Genomic DNA, 15,101 nt, shown 5'->3' on the forward strand with positions numbered 1-15,101 from the left:
ACTCACGCTGCACAGACAGCCTGTGCCTAATCACGTGGGCAGAAATAAAAAGTAAAATTGGTTAGGGGCTTTGTTATCATGATAGAGGTGAGCTGCCAGTGACTAGCAGCTCGTCTAATTGGAGGCACAAATATCAGGTGTCCACGAAGCTATCTAAACAGTGTGAGTCTATTAAAGGGGGGAGTGCACTATAACTGCAGGCAAACCAGAAGGAAATTTGTGAACATGGCAGGCCAAGGAGAAATTACAAGAGCAGTCTGTTTTTTGAATGCCGCACTGGACACCTTGATGGAAGAGGTCAGCATTTGGCCCTTAAACCTGCTCCATCATTTAATAAGATTATGGCTGATCTGATCATGGTCCCAACTCCACTTTCCTGCCTGCCGTCACCCACCCCACCGCACCCCCCCCCCCCATAACCCTCGACTTCCTTGTAGATCAAAAATCTGTACCTCAACCTTGAACATATTCAATGACCCAGCCAACAATGCTTTGAGGTAGAGAATTCCAAAGATTAACGGCCATCTGAGAGAAAAAATTCCTCCTCATCTCCAACTTAAAAAGGAGACCCCTTATTTTGAAACTGTGCCCTCTAGTTCTAGATTCCCCTACAAGGAGAAACATCCTCTCAGCATCTACCCTGTCAAGCTCCCTCATAATCTTGTATGTTTCATTAAGATTACTTCTCATTCTTCTAAACTCCAATGAGTATAGGCCCAACCTTTCTTCATAAGACAATCCCTTCATCCCAACAAACATTTATCATGCCGTTTTTTAAAAAAATTACTTCTAAATGCACCAGCCCTAACTTCCTTTGCTATCTTTAATGGGGAATTCAGCAATGAAATCAATGCAATGGTGTGAAGTTGGGGTTCTTGCGCAAATAAATTTAAAGGACTCACACATTTAAACGGATCAGCTGCGCACTACAAAATAAATTAGAGGTTACGGCGGCCCTGAAAATTTGATTTTACAGGTGTGGAGCCTCATTCTTTCAGAAGTTAGTGTTGGGAAATTTAAAAAAAAATTAAAATAGTTTTTTTTTAAACTTTTTGTCTCATCTCTCTCACAATCCCACGTCTTTCCCAATCTTTTTCCACTTTCTGCACATGATTTAAATCTAAACAAAGAAAGAAAAGACTTGCATTTATAGCGTCTTTCATGACCACTGGACATCTCAAGACGCTTTACAGCCAATGAGCTACTTTTTGAAGTGTAGTCACTGTTGTAATGCAGGAAACACGGTAGCCAGCGTGCACACAGCAAACTCCCACGAACAACAATGCGATAATAACCAGATCATCTGTTATTTTTGTGATGTTGATTGGGGGGATAAATATTGGCCAGGACATTGGGGATAACTCCCCGGCTCTTCTTTGAAATAGTGCCATGGAATCTTTTACATCCACCTGAGCAAGATGATGAGGCCTCGGTTTAACGTTTAATCCAAAAGACGTCACCTCCAACAGTGCAGCACTCCCTCAGGGCTGCTCTGGAGCGTCAGCCTTGATTTTTCTGCACAAGCCCTGGAGTGGGATTTGAACTCAGAATCTTATAACTTATAGAACTTAACTTATACTTCCTGGTTTATTCGATGATTTTTCAACCATAGTGATTGAACAGGCTAGCTATTTCTTACCTTGCTCACAGATGCACAGACCCCCATAGAGAATGCCATGCTGGATTAGACATCATTTTAGAGCAAGTCTCCTCTCAATAGCCCAAGGAAACTTTGTGGGCAGCTGTCAGGATAGTGAACGAGCACTGTTCCTTCACCAATGACTAAAAAAAAAAATCAGGCCCAATATAAACCTGGATATCGGAATTTATAATGGAAAAAGATGATAGGAAGCACATAAATACAAAATTAATATGTTATGGATTATTGGATATTTAAATTACTTCCTGTGCCAATAGAAATTTGATTTTGAAAAATGAGATCAATAAATGGCAAATTTTCTACAGTAAGCTTCAGCTGAATAACAGTTCTGATTAAAGTTTGATTTGAGTTACAATAGGCCTTTTTCAAAACAATTCTGAAAAATCCATGACAGCTCCGAATAATATCTTCATAACAAACATTTTCCCTCTAAACCAAAATGATTTTAATTGATTATTAGCTATCCCACTGTTTACACATTTGTGTTAACAACCTTAAATGTGGAAACTGCACATGTTTAGTTTTCGACAACTTGAACTATAACCTTTGGTATGGCACTGTTAGATGGCCCTCTTATACTCACTTATGAAAGCAAAACCATTTTTGCATGCATAAAACCAAACTCAGTACACAACATATAATGGCCCAGAATTCGCACTGGTAAATGACAGTGAAATGGTCAACAATTTCGGGAATCCGCAAATTCTCAAAATAATAGAAATTCAGAAGTTGCTGTCTCTGATTCTACACTTCTCCAGAACGTGCACTGTTGAGGTACCCAGAATGCAATCAATGGGAAATATATAAATTGACGAGAACTTCCAATCTTACGTTGTTAGTTTGCTGTAAAAACCTTTGAAAAAGTTACACCTTGTTGAATGAGATTTAACTTGGTTTTTAACAGCATACAAAGGTCATAATTACTGTTAAACACCCTCCCTGGCCCTGAAAAGCTCATTTTATATTTGTGGAATGTCAAATTTCTCAATAATAAAATCTACATTTTAAAAAAATGTATTTTAGCTTCTATCTTAATCCAATCATTTATTTAGCTATCTGACATTTTAAAGTAAAGGGATTTAATGCTTTTAAACTCCTGGTTTGCTGTCTGAGAATACTTCAACGTGATTGACTGCTTGCTGACATCACTGCTGCTGCATGCTTAGAGATTCCCTTGACTTGATTTAAATTACCATCAGGAAAAGGGAAGCTAGATCTTTATGGTTAGCTTTCTTGAGGTCAGTAGCGAGTGCCATTGCTTTACCACTGACTGCAAAATCCGGGCCTATCATTTTAAAAAGTTTGCTGTCAATATATGACATAGTATATAAAACAAGGGTAAAAGTACAAAAGAATATAGAAATCCATTTGCCTACATTCCACAAATGAAATGTTTTCATTACTATAGCCAATGCAACAGCTGTTTGTAGAAATGTTGTCACAGTTCCCAAGAGGATTTAATATGATTATCCCATAAAGTCAGATTTTAATATGATGGCACCTATAAATTACTAAGAGACGGAAGAAACATCAATCTGCATTATGTTACTAAACAGATGGAAATATGTTTTCTAATAATGGGTGTAAGTTATGGAACTATCCCTCAGTGCATTTTTATCAAACCAGTTGTTATCGTGTTGCAGCAAGAGAGAAAAGTCTCACTGTATCTGTTCATGTGTGATAACCCAGTTTGTTTTGTGCAGGTTGTTTTCCATTATAAAAGCATGCACAAGTTCACTGGTAGTAAATCCCTCTCCATTTGATATATGCAATGTTTGATAGCTTTTAGAGATTCTAGGTTATTGGGAATGACAGAAGTTGTTGCTGAATGAAATGTTTTGTAAATCTACCCAAGCCTGTTATTTGTCGGGCATTAATGCAGAATCCTGATGATGCAAGTGAAAGGTTTTTGCTGCAGCCTATGCAATGTATACAACTAAATATTCATACATATTGATGGTGGACAACACAGTGCAAAAGTCATATTCACACATTTTCCTCAGTCACTTCAGAAGATGGCAGAACATCAAATTCAATTCCCCCCTTGTTCCTTAGCATCCAGAACTGAACACAGTACTCAGGCAACCACTACCAACCTCATCAATGAAAGCTGACTTTGTGAATTGTCCGCATGCTTTCACTTACCGGTGTGCCTCCTGTTGTTCAGGTTTGCAGTGATAAAAATCAAACCAGAATTGGAATACAGTTTTGACAAAGGTTCTAAACACAAACTTGCTATTTTCTCTTAGTCGATGTTGACAGACTTGCTGTATATTTCCAGCATTTTCCATTTTCATTTTAGATACTGAATCATATGAATAGTAAAACTGCCATCAGCAAGGTTTGCTCAAAGCGCAACGCGTCATCCTTTCAACCCTTAGCTTGGTTTTGCTATGGAATGTTGCATTGCTAAGGTTTAAGCAAAACACCTAAAAATGTAAAACCTCAATATCTGAAGTAAAATCCAATACAATTTGGCATCTGGGCCTGTGACCTCAACAAATGTTTGACCTATTTGGATGCAAAGTATGGATAATCCAATGTATTGCATCAGCTATCATAAACATTCCACATTCAAAGATTCACAGCCAAAGACTTGCAGGTTGATAGGCAAATTGGCAATTGTAAATTGCCCCTAGTGTAGGTAGGTGGTAGAGAATGGTGGGGATGTGGTAGGGAAAATGGGATTAATGTAGGATTAGTATAAATGGGTGGTTGTTGGTCGGCACAGACTCGGTGAGCCAAAGGGCCTGTTTCAGTGCTGAATCTCTAAATAAGAAATAAATAAATTCAACCTTACCATAAATGTTTCAACCAGCATACCTCTACAGAGGTAACAAAATATTTATGCATATTCCCTTGCCACCATATGCAAATGATCCTTAAGTTTTGAATACTGTTATGGTAAGTCAAAATTAGTCTTAAGCATAATTTAAAGGAGATTACATTTTGTTTGGACTCTGTTCAGGCCTCACCATGCCAACCACCATTCTATTGATTAAGAGGATGAGCAGAAAAGGTGGTGCCATGGCTTTACCATTGTCATATGTTGATCACAGCTTGTGTGGTACTTTTCTCTCCCTGTGGGTAAATTCATAGCCTGTGCTTAGTTGCCCCCAATAGCATTGCACAGACCAAAAATCTTATGTAGTAATCAAAGGCATTCCATGAAGAGTGCATTGGAACAATATGCTGTGCTCACACACAAGCCCAGTAATCAGAAAATGATTGAGATTTATTCACAAAAAGGTCAGGTATAAGAATATCTTCATCACTTTAGAACATTAAGAAATGTTTAACTAGTGTTTTGTCCTATTTAACAAAGCTTAGGCTCAAGCAGGTGCTTTTGTTCCTAAACCACCATTTTTCAATTTAAAAAAAACCTAATGCAGACAATAAGCAAAATCAGGAACCTTAACTGCAACCAATATGGCCATCAATATTGTCGAAAATTATCTTGTTTAAAAACATCCATCTGATATAGGATTTGTTCTTTTGCAACACAAAGATAAAGTAAATGTTGTACAAACCATATTTGTTGCCCCCAGAGGCTGCTACACTGCTTAAGTAATAATCAAGCTAGTAGGGAAACTTGACATAAAAATAAGAAATCTAGAATGCAGATTAAAACATTTGAAATATTGAAAGTCTATTTCTTAAATTAAAATTCTTGGTACTGAAGACAAGAACAAGACAGAACCCTAAATTGTGGGAGATAATTAAGTTTAAGAGCCAGCATTACAATGATGAGTGTTCTGTGTAGTGATAAATAGCACCAGTTTTTGTGCTTCTTAAAAAAAAAACTATGGAAACTTTCATGGTGCACTGAGGATGACACGTGATTTGAAAGTTTGGCTTATTATGGTCTTCAGTACTGTGCAGAACTGAAGGCAAGAATAACCCAAAGCTCCATTCCCATTATCCCTGTCAATATTCCACCCCATCAAGAGCACACCATTGATGGCAGTTGCAGAGAAGCTCTTTAGCTCATGAAAGGTCATGGTAAGTCAGAAAGATGACAGTAAAGAGGACTAACTAGAAAGAGATGAAGAAAAAATTCTCTCCCCTCCCATCTTAAAAAACATGCAAAACTGCCTCATTCACACTTTTCACAGGCAGTTTTGCAAATCAGATGCTGTTAAATCAATAGAATAACCAGGCATTAAAAATAAGGTGAATGAAAAGATGCATACACAGAACTTAATAGCAACATTAGTAAGAAGGCACGACTAGTTCAGGCAAACCTGGACAAACTACATCACTCATGTTTGCTTTATGTATAATCTCTCATATTCAAAGACAATGGATAAATATGTCCATAAATGGGTTTCCTGTTAATTATCATTAGTAGTCAATAATACAGCAGCTCGATGGGCTCAATGGGTAGAAATTTGATACCCAAGCACATGGTAATGAGCTTGAATCCCAGCATTAATTAACAAACTAGACTGCCCTGATTTTCCCAGATTGAGTAGACTATAGGCTAAGTTTTAAATGGGTACTGCACTCAGTGCTGCAAATGAAACCACACTTTGTCAGCCAAAAACAAAGCTGCACTGACAGTGACCATGAATACATATCACATTAATTATTTATTATTCTTTAACTTAAAAATACATATTTCATGTCAAAATGTGAATTCTGTCATTAACATACTTATTCTAAATATTCTGTTTGGAATGCATGAACTATCACAATCATAATTAACATTTATTTTAATACATTAGAGGAACAAACTAATTACACTTAGGCTAGAGCTATCACAGTAATCACAATTACATCAAGCTGTGAAGAACCACAATATTGATAATCATCACTATGATGTTAGCATTGTATCATGCATTCTGACAGCCCGAAAGCTCACTAGTAATTGCATAAATCTATATATTTTGTACAGATCTTTGTCAATAGCACTAGCTTGCATCATTCACTTCAGCTGAAATAATCTGAAATTCACAAAACATAGCTTGTTTGCTGTTTGAACAATCACATTCCCGACTGGAAATTAAAAGTCAAAGGCATTTTGCATATCAAATGTGTTCAACACTTCCTTTTACTGCATCTTCTAAAAATACAGTGTTTATATTACCCTAATTTAAGGAAACATTCACAGCTAATGTGGCTACTTATTCAAACTCTAATAACCAGAACAGTTAATTGAATGTCGTGTTTTTTTTGTTTCAGATTTTGGAAAGCAGCTCTTCCTGTAATTTGCTTAACACCAAGAATTTGCATTATTCTCTACATTTTTAAACAAAGTGAACAAACTACACTGAATACCTTATTTTATTCAGGTTCACATCCTCACCTGATTCAAGGGGAATAGAGAATAATAATGCACAAGGAATTACATTTTTAGACTAAAATGTGTCAGTTTCTCACCTTTGATTGAGAAGGTCAAACCGCAATGCAGAGATTTGAGCACAAACTCCTGGCTGACAATTTTGCATTGAGCGAATGTTACAATGTTATAGAGATATACAGCACTGAAACAGGCCTTTCGGCCCACCGAGTCTGTGCTAACCATCAACCACCCATTTATACTAATCCTACATTAATCCCATATTACCTACCATATCCCCACCTTCCCTCAATTCTCGTACCACCTACCTACACTAGGGGCAATTTACAATGGCCAATTTACCTATCAACCTGCAAGTCTTTGGCTATGGGAGGAAACTGGAGCACCCAGCGGAAACCCACTTGGTCACAGGAAGAACTTGCCAACTCTGCACAGGCAGTACCCCGAACCGAACCCAGGTCGCTGGAGCTGTGAGGCTGCGGTGCTAACCACTGCGCCACTGTGCCACCCTTAAGTGTTGGATGAGTGATTAAACCAAGATGGGCGGCACAGTGGCGCAGTGGTTAGCACCGCAGCCTCACAGCTCCAGGGACCCGGATTCGATTCTGGGTACTGCCTGTGCGGAGTTTGCAAGTTCTCCCTGTGTCTGCGTGGGTTTTCGCCGGGTGCTCCGGTTTCCTCCCACATCCAAAGACTTGCAGGTGATAGGTAAATTGGCCGTTGTAAATTGCCCCTAGTGTAGGGAGGTGATAGGGAATACGGGATGACTGTAGGGTTAGCATAAATGGGTGGTTGTTGGTCAGCACAGACTCGGTGGGCTGAAGGGCCTGTTTCAGTGCTGTATCTCTAAATAAAAAAAAACTAAATAAAAGATCCTCGGCCTGCTCAGGTGAACAGAAAATATCCCATGGCACTATTCATAGTGCTGGAGTTCTCCCAGTCTCCAAGCCAATATTTATGGCTGCATCTGAACATATACCCCTCAAGTAAGAACAGCAGATTAAGTGGTCATTCATGTCATTGTTGTTTGTGGAATCTTTCTGTGCACAAATTGGTTGGCGCATTTGCCTACATAACAGTAACTGCACTTGAAAATAATTCCTTGGCTGTGAAGCACTTGTGAAGGATATCCTGAGCAAGTGAAAGTACTATATTAATGCCCACTCTTTCTTTCAAGAACAAATTAAAAGCCCGAGCCTATCCAGATTCCTTAAACCTTGGGCACAGAATAAGGTTGGCATCTCCAACTGAGGGACCAGCTATCAATTTAAACAATTAGGTCTTTCCTATGTAGAAATTATAGACTACATGAGAACATATGTTTTAATAAAGGAATAAACTCCAGGATTATGCCTTTATTGGTGAATACTCTTTCAAAGATGTGCAGCACAAAAATGTTTTAGCTAAACTGGTACCAGATGTCAAAAATGTGCATAATTAGATAATGGAATGACTTAGCTATATCTCATAAGACAACATTAAACTACATTGCAATTATTGTGACTTTATGGCACTGAACAGGATGTTAAGGTTAAAGAAAGGCTTTTAGAAATTACACTCTCATCTCTAAAAATAAATTCTTCTATCTCCTACCTACGTATGTCCTCCTGAGTCCGACGTAGGTTAGGAGGATAAGTGTGCATGTGTGGCTCCAGAGATTTTACCACAGGGTGACACTTCAGACTGCTGCAATTGCTAAACTAGAGATGGAAAGCTACAATAAAACACTACCGTCTGAGTATGCAGCGGTACCTACCTAGCCAGCACTGATCAGAAAAGTAATCCAGAAGGAAAATGGAAACCAACAATGACAGCTTTCCATACATTACAAAATAAACAGGAAGTGATATCTCTTGATAGCTACAAGATATTGTAACGGAAAGAGAAATAGATGGTGAAATTCTTTGTACAGAAAGTAATTGGCTAGCTTTTTCTTTAATATGGTATTCCTTCTAACCCAAGATCGAAAAATTGATAACTGATGGAGACTTAGAAAAATAAATTCTACCTAGCTGCCGATATATATCAAATATATGTTTACTTTATTTTGCTTTTTTTAAAAAACATACAACATAGCACAAATGACAATAAAGCAGTAGGTTACCATTGTGCCTCAGTACTAAATTTGTTTTGAGACTTCAAATGTATGCCGTACTTTGTTTTCTAGCAGTGGCATAACCTTGACCAAGAAACGATCAATTCGAAGTAAATCATCATCGCTCAGTCTGTATCCTACAAATGCTCTCTGTATCTCAACAAATGTTTTGGCAATGTAAATTATACACCTAAAAGTCACAGTGACTAATTAAGTCAAATAACTCCCAAGATATACTGAGACTTAGAAACCTTGCTTGAAATCTGCCAGAAGAATGTCTTAAATCAAGTATCATTTGACAGAGATGCAAAGGATACTTATCAACTACCATAAACAGCAAACAGATTCCCAGAGAAGTCCAAAAAGTCAACAACTCTCATTCTTTTCAGACATTGATATGAATTAATCACAAAGATTAGCAAATTGTGCAATAGTCAATTAAACAATCAAAGTGTAAACCAACCTTTTCGAGCTCCCATTATCTAAAAGACCCATGTCATCATTGATTTGTTGAACTACATTGAGAATTAAATGGTCCTTTTTTGGATGAACTTTGTGATTATCATGGCAAGGAAATTGAATGCTGAGACAGGATTTGTTTCTTCAACTTCACCAGTGTTCACAAAGAACTCCAAGATGAGGTTTAAAAGGTTCAAGGCAGCTCAATTTCCTCTCAGCTGCCTTGACCGTCCTAAGGTCAAGAAGAAAGCATTTGTGGAAAATCAAATTGTGAATAGATTCTTTCCCTACCTCTTCTAAATATAGTTACAAGAAAATTCTTTTTATATTATACTCCGCCACTGCGAGCACTTTAAGCAAGAACCACTATCCTCATTCACACAGGCATTTTTTCATCAATAACCCCCCAATTTTCCCCCAAACATAGGGTGTCACTACATCTTCAGCCAGAAGTGCCGAGTAGATGATCCATCTTGGCCTCCTCTTTTGGTCCCCAGCATCACAGATGCCAGTCTTCAGCCAATTTGATTCACTCCACCTGATATCAAGAAACTGTTGAAGGCACTGGATACAGCAAAGGCTATGGGCCCTAACAACATCCCAGCATTAGTACTGAGGACATGCTCCAGAACTAGCTGCGCACCTGACCAAACTGTTCCAGTACAGATACAACTCTGGCATCTACCCGACAATGTGGAAAATTGCCCAGGTATGCCCTGTCCACAAAGAGCAGAACAAAACCAATCCAGCCAATTATCGCCTCATCAGTCTACTCTCAATCATCAGCAAAGTGATGGAAGGTGTAGCTGCAATGCTATTTGAGTGGCACTTATTCACTAATAACCTGCTGACTGATGCCAAGTTTGGGTTCTGCCAGGAGCACTTGGCTCCTGAACTCATTTCAGCCTTGCTCCAAACATGGACAAAAGAGCAGAACTCGAGGTGAGGGGACAGTGACTCCCCTTGACATCAAGGCAGCATTCGACAGAGTATGGCATCAAGGAGCCCTGGCAAAATTGAAGTCAATGGGATTCAGGGGAGAAACTCTCAACTGGTTGGAGTCATACCTAGGAAAATACCTAAGCCCCAAGACATCACTGCAGGAGTTCCGCAAGGTAGTGTCCTAGGCCCAAAAATCTTCAGTTGCTTCATCAATGACGTTCCCGACATCATAAAGTCAGAGTGAGGGTGCTCGCTGATGATTGCACAGTGTTCAATACTATTCGCAACTCCTCAGATATTGAAGCAGTCTGTGTCCACATGCAGCAACACCTGGACAACATCGAGGTTGGGCTGATAAGTGGCGAGTAATTTTCGAGCCACACACGTACCGGGCAATGATCATCTCCAACAAGAGAATCTAACCATCCCCCCTTGATATTCAACGGCGTAACCATCACTGAATCCCCCAACATCAATATTTTGGGGGTTACCATTGACCAGAAACTGAATTGGACCACCCACTTATAAATACTGTGGTTACAAAAGCAGGCCAGAGGCTGGGAATTCTGCAGCACATAACTCACCTCAACTCCCCAAAGCCTGTCCACCATCTACAAGGCACAAGTTAGGAGTGTGATAAAGTACTGTACACTTGCCTGGATGAGTGCAGCTCTAACTACACTCAAGAAGCTCGACACTATCCAGGACAAAGCAGCCCAATTGATTGGTACCTCATCCACCACCTTAAACATTCACTCCCTCCACCACTGGCGCATAGTGGCAACAGTGTGTACCATATACAAGATGCATTGCAGCAACGGCACCGTGGCGCAGTGGTTGGCACCGCAGCCTCACAGCTCCAGCGACCCGGGTTCAGTTCTAGGTACTGCCTGTGTGGAGGTTGCAAGTTCTCCCTGTGACCGCATGGGTTTCCGCTGGGTGCTCCAGTTTCCTCCCACAGCCAAAGACTTGCAGGTTGATAGGTAAATTGGCCATTGTAAATTGCCCCTAGTGTAGGTAGGTGGTAGGGGAATTGAAGGGATGTGGTAGGAATATGGGATTAACTTAGGATTAGTATAAATGGGTGGTTGTTGGTCGGCAGAGACTCGGTGGGCCGAACGGCCTGTTTCAGTGCTGTATCTATAAATAAAAAATAAATAAATACAGCACCTTCCAAACCCACGACCTCAATCAACTAGAAGGACAAGGGCAGCAGACTCATGGGAACACCACCACCTGCAAGTTCCCCTCCAAGCCACACACCATCATGACCCTGGAATTATATCACTGCTCTTTCACTGTCGCTGGATCAAAAACCTGGAACTCCCTTCCTAACAGCATTATGGGTGTACCTACACAAGAAGGACTGCAGCTGTTCAAAGAGGCATCTCACCACCATCTTCTCAAGGGCAATTAGGGATGGGCAACAATTGCTGGCCTTGCCAACAATGCTCACATCCCATGAAGGAATAAAGAAAAAAGGAACAATTTAGATGCAGTTACGTTTTACAAAGAAATTAGTGAAAATTACATCAATACTGCTGTGATGTTAGCACCAGTGTTTATACCACTCTCCTTATTCCCTGGTGGATAATGGAAATTAGTAGATAATACAAATTGTTACTGTTAGCACATTAACGAAGACAAGTAAAACACAAATAACAAAAAGAAACACATACTTTTATTCATCAAGAGAAAGAAATGAAAGACACACAACAAAAGAAGCTATACAAATGAGTGACATCTTACAATGGTCTTTGTCTCATGAAAATTCTGGAGTGTGGATAAAATCAAATTAGCTAGCTTTATATGATAGTAGCTTTCATATACTACAGGAATGCTAAATCTTGATTGGGGATTTTTTTTTTTTAAACTTCCCATGTCATCAACTTCAGTTACATAGATAGATGGAGAAGTTGGGGCTGTTTTCTTTGAAGAAGAGAAGGTTGAAAGGAGATTTGATAAAGGCATTCAAAATCATAAGTGGTCTGGACAGGGCAGATAGGGTAAAACTGTTCTCATTGGTGGAGGGATCAAGTAAAAGAGGGCACAGATTTAAGGTAATTGGCAAAAGAAGAAATAGAGACATGAAGAAAAACCTTTTCATTTAGCGAGTGGTTAAGATCAAGAATGCACTGCCTGAGTGTGTGATGGAGGGAGGTCCAATCGAGGCATTCAAGAGGGAATGTAATCTGAAAAGGAAGAAGGGGCAGGGCTCCAGGGAGCAGGCCAGGGAGTGGTACTAGGTAAACTGCTTTTTCGGAGAGCCGACGCAGACACGACAGTCTGAATCACCTTCTTCTGTGCTATAACAACTCTTGTGATTCTGTGAACTGCTCCTCCCCTCTCTATACAGGCCTAGGCCTTTGCTGTAATTCACTTCTTTGGATATTTTAGATTAAAAAGAATGAATTGGTTCAAATCTCCAAACCATAAAACAAAAATAAAAATCCCCTGTAGGGCACAAGGAATTGTTGGAAGGAATCAGAGATGCGCTCATTTGAAGAATGATTAAAATCTTACTTTCTTCATCATACACAGCCCTCACACATTGTAGGAGCTAAAGAAAAACACCAATTTAGATAGAAGGGAAGCCCTAACTTCTGCTACCAAAATAGATTTGCTAAAAACATAGTTCTAAACATCAGTCAATTTAAACAGCAATGTCTTGTAAATAGACAAGGAACACGCTGCAACTTCTACTGACAAAATGGTGCAATGGAGCCTACACTCACTTAGTCATTTCGATTTAATCTGCTTTATCACTGAAGCTACCCAAGACTGTCTTTCCACATAAAACAAATAAACACTGGAAATTCCTGAAGTAACAAAACTTTCTGAACACACCAACACAGTGAAACATGTAACTAGGTTACATACAGGCCATTCAACTCAGTGTAAGTGAATTTCACAGCCTCACAACTCGAAGTTTCTTCTGTCTGTTCTAAATCTCTTTAAATCTCCTTTCCCAAATAATGGAAAGGTAGATTCTTTTTTTAAAAAGGGGGTACTCGAACGTCCTAACTCAAATTTAATCGTGTAGTGTGGCTCCTCAATCACTGGAAGCAGTCTGCTTCTATCTACCATATCATACTTCTCAAAGTTTTTAAAAATTCTGTTATATTGCCTCGCAATCTGCATTGCAACAAATAAAGACCCAACTTTTCAAAGTCTTTCTCCCCATTTGTATTTCCTCATGTCAGGCAACATCCTCGTGAATCTGTGCTGTATTCTCTCTAAATCCGCAAAATTCTTCTGATAATCTGTATTCCAATACTCTCACCAAATAAATCGAGCAAAGGATTAAAAAAAAGAGAACCTCCTAAACCAAATTAAATTGAGACACAACCTACAGAAATCTTGAACAAGTCCCAGAACTACTCTGTCCACATGCTAAACTTTTTTTAAACGCTGCTCTAACTCAAGGATAAAACCCCAAAATTTCCCTACATAGACCACACAGCTGCAACACTTGCTTAAAAGAGAGATGAGGTCATGAGAAACAGGCTGTGCCAGGATTGATACTTAAAGGCTGTAAATCAGGCCACTGGAACCTTGGTGTAGTGTAGAGATGTTTACCTACTTGGCTTGTAAGGGATTTTAATTTATGTGATGCTGCTGCTATGAAGTTAGATTCAGTTCAAAGCATCAAATCCTATCTGGAATGTTTAGCACAAATTAGCTGAAATACCAGACCAATGGGCCATCGCAGATGTTTGTATTTTCATTAATTTTGAGACAATGCATACCAGTGAGAACATTCCCACCTTCATTGTTAGGAATACATTCATTTAATAAACCCAGTGTGGGAGGTGTGGGGTGGCTACATAGCTAAACAGAAAATACAGTTGCCGTAGCTTCCACAGCAAAAGGGGATGTCTCTCATTCAAAGAGGTAACTTTGATTGGCAACTCAATGAGGCAATCTCCAACACAAGGAGCTAAGGGAGAGGTCAGATTCATCTATCCATCTCTCTCTCAACAATTTGAGTCTATCGTAGTTTGAATCTGGAACAGCATGAGTGAGATAGCAAGATCTTGTTTTCAAAAGTTATTACCAGTCATTTCAAAGATTTATAAAGTGTGTTTAGCTCATAACATGGGGCAAAACTGCACATTTCTATGATGTAAGGGTCATTTGGAATTAGGAAAATTGTGCCATGAAAGCAACTTTCTGTTCATGTGTTTTTCATGTAAAATAAACCAATTTTCTCATTTACAATCATGGTTTACAAAACTAGAGTGCTTTCCATTTCACTTTCCAAAAAGGCAGTTGAAAACATGTGGCAGGTCATGCAGAAACATATAATCTCGTGCAAGTCTGGTTTGATGCATTTCTGGAGATTTGATCACGTGACAGTTGATCGTGCAACATCTTATCATGTGACCACCTCCAGGACCACGCAGTTGAAAGTAAGGGTTTAATAAATTCCTGTGAAATCAAAGCAAAGGCAATCAGTGTAAATATGAAAACAAACTGAATCAGACAGACCAGGAAGATCGAAAGTGTCATCTCTGCTCTGGACTGAGTTAGGTCTTCTCAGCTAGTGGTGGTGGTAGGGTTGCTACAATTAACCTCAGCCCTCTTGGGTTAGGTAAGGAAAATATCTTCCAGGGTTCCCATTCCCAATTTCTAGCTATGTC

The 15,101-nt window shown here is 39.2% G+C and overlaps 1 protein-coding gene across 5 annotated transcripts in view; it reads right to left on the reverse strand.

The window, feature by feature from the left end:
• stk33 (serine/threonine kinase 33) overlaps positions 1–15,101 on the reverse strand; it is a 218,773-nt gene that overhangs the window by 159,093 nt on the left and 44,579 nt on the right. The window contains exon 2 of one of the 5 annotated variants that reach the window (XM_068046329.1): positions 1,640–1,782. The exons of the other annotated variants lie outside the window; for them this stretch is intronic. The gene's annotated coding sequence lies outside the window, so the exon portion shown is untranslated. The remainder of the gene's footprint in view (positions 1–1,639; positions 1,783–15,101) is intronic. 5 annotated transcript variants of the gene reach the window in all.

The sequence above is a fragment of the Heterodontus francisci genome, chromosome 14 (assembly GCF_036365525.1).
Source record: "Heterodontus francisci isolate sHetFra1 chromosome 14, sHetFra1.hap1, whole genome shotgun sequence".
In the NCBI taxonomy this organism is placed as follows: domain Eukaryota; kingdom Metazoa; phylum Chordata; class Chondrichthyes; order Heterodontiformes; family Heterodontidae; genus Heterodontus; species Heterodontus francisci.